Source organism: Anolis carolinensis, chromosome 3, assembly GCF_035594765.1.
Source record: "Anolis carolinensis isolate JA03-04 chromosome 3, rAnoCar3.1.pri, whole genome shotgun sequence".
Taxonomy (NCBI): Eukaryota; Metazoa; Chordata; class Lepidosauria; order Squamata; family Dactyloidae; genus Anolis; species Anolis carolinensis.
Genome location: NC_085843.1, coordinates 104,797,664 through 104,801,977, shown reverse-complemented (window position 1 = coordinate 104,801,977; position 4,314 = coordinate 104,797,664). Strand labels below are relative to the sequence as shown.

The 4,314-nt window shown below is 40.8% G+C and overlaps 1 non-coding gene across 1 annotated transcript; it reads right to left on the bottom strand.

The window, feature by feature from the left end:
* Nucleotides 1-3,106: 3,106 nt before the first annotated feature.
* Nucleotides 3,107-3,294, bottom strand: LOC134298118 (U2 spliceosomal RNA). The gene has a single exon (XR_010005082.1). It is a non-coding gene; the product is annotated as a U2 spliceosomal RNA (small nuclear RNA).
* Nucleotides 3,295-4,314: the final 1,020 nt, after the last annotated feature.

Genomic DNA, 4,314 nt, shown 5'->3' with positions numbered 1-4,314 from the left:
TTTTTATTTATGCCAGTGTGATTGTAATGTCCTACCCAGCTAGGGCATTTTCACTTTTTTAGTATTTAAATATAATTTACATGTCATACATTGATTTTACAGCCAATGCTTGGTTGATGTATGACTAATGCTTTAGAGTGGAAGCAGCAAAATATTCAATCCTATGATGGGACCTGATAGACAATCAATAATGGATGCAGGTGATGACCACTTCCCATTCTGTTTTTGGTGAGATAGCCGATAGTGATCATATGGTGCAAAATTACAAGGGGAGGGGCAATCCTTTTGGCAAGCAGCCCCAGAGTGTAGTGGAATACTCTTCTGCTTCTGAGGAGGAGGTAGAACAGGAGGCTGAAGAGGTAGCACTTGGGGATTTGGGGCCAAGTGTTGAGGAAGGAGAAGAGGAGGAGGACATTATACAATTCCCAACATTTTTAGAGTGGTGAAGGGCAAAAGAAGAAAGGAGAAGGTCAGCTAAAATCACAGCAAAAATGCTGAGCAATCAGACCTCGTCCTAGGAACATCTGTGCTGGGAGCTCAGGGCTATAAATTAGCAGCAAAGCCAGGAGTCAATGCTGGCTGCAACTGACCTACTTGGTGTATTTGTGTTCCGTTCTCCATGCTACAGCGTTGGCTTTGCAAAAGACTTCTTGCCACAGACTCTTGTTCCTGGATATTGTAAGCCTTTTTCACCAAAGACTCTTGCTCCTGTCTGCTGTGAAGACCTGTGCCAAAAGACTTTTGTTTCACATCTGCTGTAAGATTTTGCATTGCTTTTGAACTTTCTGTTTCCTTTACTGCTGTTTGCATTATTATTTTTCTGAAATAAAGCTTTTTTGGTTGCCTTTGCTTGTGTTGTAAGGCTGTTTCTGGAGGAAACAGGACACCTAACACTCTGCCTTCCCTAACTCCCTTATCAATTTTCTTTCTAAGAATGGCTTCCACCCCAACAACAGATTTTAAATTATGTAACCAATAGGAGGTTTGCTCCCCTTGATAAGGTATGTGAAAACCATCCCTGAATCCTCTACGTAAGTAGTCAGCAGTGGTGATGGATCTGTTTAACCAGAATTCAAGTTGACTTGATGTGACTAGAAAGAGAGGCAACTGAAAAATTTACAAGGCCATGAGATGGGCCTGGGATCTTACATACACCATTGAAAAATCATATATAACATGAAGGATTTCTTCCAGGTTGATGGTATCCATCTCTCGGACTCAGAGAACCAGCCCTTATGCGTGACCTGCAAGGTCAGGGCTGTTTTAGCATGCTTGGTGCGGAGTAGGGGCAAAGCAGACACTTACCCCTAATCTGTGGCGAGAAACTGGGATAGGTTTTATGTCAGAGTTTTTACATTATATCATTTTTAAGTGACAACTATTAAGTGTAAGGATCTGGGCCAACAAGCATTAAGAGTCAAATCACCTGGCTAGCACTGAGCAATCTACAGCCAGGGTGCAGCTGTAAGTGTACTAAAGAAGCACAAGCTTCTCCATTGATGTTGATGGTGATTTTGCTGTGTGCTCTTGGAGAAACTGAAGGATTGGTAAAGAGAACGAGAGAAAGCCTTTTGCCAAGAAAAAGGTATGAACTAATTGAGAGTATCAGGAAGAAGGGCTGAAGAAGAGACAAGATCTTCTGCTACAACATATGTAAATATTTCAGTATAAATTTTTCTACTGTCAGAGAAGAGTTCTACAGGTGGGGTTGTGCTCAGGAGACCCAAGTGTCTTGCCCAAGTTAGCTGAGGAGTAGGTCTTGAATGGCCACTGCCTCAGCTTATTCCACACCATGTTCATACCCTTTAAGAATTGGTTTGCAGGTCACAAATAAAGTTAAATAAGTAACATTAATAAAGCTGCCCATAGTTCTCCCATATGGTTATGCGGTCTTGTTATTTCAATCGTGGGGGAACAAAGATATTATGGATTTTTAGAACAAATGTTAATTTTCTTTCATTTATTGCACTTATTTTTTTAACAAATAGAACATTGCATGTGTTTTAAATTGTGCATGCCAATTATACTAATGGGATCAAAGCAGAAGAAAACAAAGTAATATACGTGCCAACAATTTCAGCTTTGTTACAACATAATTATTTTATCTGGTGCTGAAGAATTTCCCCTGATAATTCTAGTTTCTATACATAAATTATGCAAAACATTGAAGACTATTCGCCCAGGGCCCCATATGAAGGGCCATGAAATAGAATTTCTGAAGTAATATTTGTTTGCTGCATCAAAGGCATCAGAATGGACGATATTTCTTACTTGATTGGCAACTGTATACAGCTGCTGTATTACTGACAGTGGAAAGGGGTTGTATCTGTGTACCTGTGTTTTATCACTCGGATATTGATGGTCTGTAAATAATCATAATTGTGGATTCAATGGATTGTCTATAACAATTCTATGCTCCTTTGAATTTGTTGCAACTGTTTATTTAAAGCTTAGCTGAGCTGCCTTTTCCAGCAAACAGAACTAGTCTACTTCTCACCATGGAATGGGAGCATATCAGATGAACAATTCCAAAGGCAATTATTTTCCTAAAACGTTGTCCTGGATTTTGAATTGTGCATCTTTTCATCTGTTCTGGTTATTGACATAATTGGGCCATGGGCAATAATCAGATGTGATTATTGAGCCAGGTAGCAGAAAACACAGAGTCAAAATTGAAGAATGTTAATCAGGACTGAATGGCAAACAAAGTGGAAGGAACAAGACATAGGGCAGGACTGAAGACAGAAAGAAAGTGAAGCAGCAGGACAGAAGGACAACTACAGGGATACATAATAGAATGGCAATTTCTCTTCTTTGCATTTAGAAGGATCCACTGATCCAGCCCAGAACCAAGGATACTTTTCAAAAAAGCTATTACCTATAGTTCAGTGATTTACCACTGAGGTGAATGCCTACAGTTACCAATAGTTTCTCATATCCATTCACATATTTTACAGATGTCTTTTGTTAATTGTTTAAAGCCTTAGGAGAGTTTTTTTTTTAAAAAAAACCCTATCATTCATAGATATTGTTTGTCAAAGACAGCTGAGCAAATGACTGCTTACCAGGCTAGAATTTTTATTTTTTAAAGGCAAAAAATCATCTTTTTTGATGCACTGTTCCTGGAAGCACTGCAATGCCAGGTCGATGTGTGGAGTGCATGGAGCAAGCCTCAATTCCATCTCCCAGACCCAAAAATCCATTTAAAATATAGTCCTCAAATAGAGGACACATCGGATATTAAACTGATAAGAACAGATACTGTCAAAAGTCAGACGCCAATTAGAGAGCAAAATCGAGTTTATTAAAGCAACAGTCCAAAAAATAGCTCAACAAACTAAAAAGACTTAAAACACTTAACTTTCAGTGTTAAGTAGAAGAAGCAGGTAAAACCCCAAAAAACAAAAACTGGCAAATAATCTGGATTAGCCAGAGATATAATCCGTGTTAAACTTAAAGTTCTAGAACTTGACCCAAAAGTTCACAATGGGCTGAAAAACGGAGGCATGAACTAAAGCAAGCAGTATTGAAGCCCACAAACCTTTCCCAAAACTCAAAAGTACAAAAAGAAGTTCAAAACAAACAAATGCCCAAACTGAGCTAGGGAACCCCCAGTTGAGAGCAGCAAAGCCAGCGAAACAGCGAGACGCTGGCGAGCTCACAGCAACCGCTGCTGGAACATACACCAAACCAAGAGTTAAAGGAACAGAGCAGGAAAGCGTTGTCAAGCCAGTCCGAAGTCGGGATAAACCAGCAGCGCCAAACTGCTGCAGAAGCAAACAGCAGGCCAGGAGTTAAAGGAGCAGAGCGGGAGAATGTCGTCAAGCTGGTCCGAAGTCAGGATAAGCAGACAACATCGGTATCAGGAGTGAAGGTAGTAGTCAGCAACAGCAGACTGCCACAGAATAGAGAACGACGCCAAGCCACAGAGAGCAAAGAGCAAAGCCGAGTCAAGTTCCAGTCCAAGGTCCAAGGTCCGAGAGGTTGAAGTCATCCAAGAAGGTCACAACACGAAATGGCACAGAGAGCCAAAGCAACGAGGGTGAACAGCAGCTAATACAAAATAGTAATAACAGTGCAGTCCAGGAAAACCCACACAATTCCAGCCCTCCGTTGCAGAATAACCCAGATTAAACTTACATCCGTTGCAAAGTCCCAGTCCAGTCTTCAGTAACACACACAGGAAACCCAATGGCGCCCAGCAACACCTTGCCACATGCAAGGTATAATGGCCAAACAACCCCAATATATCCAGGTCTCCCTGGGCTTCCAAACTATTCACGCCCAAAGAGCAGGTGTCTCAACTTCTTAATT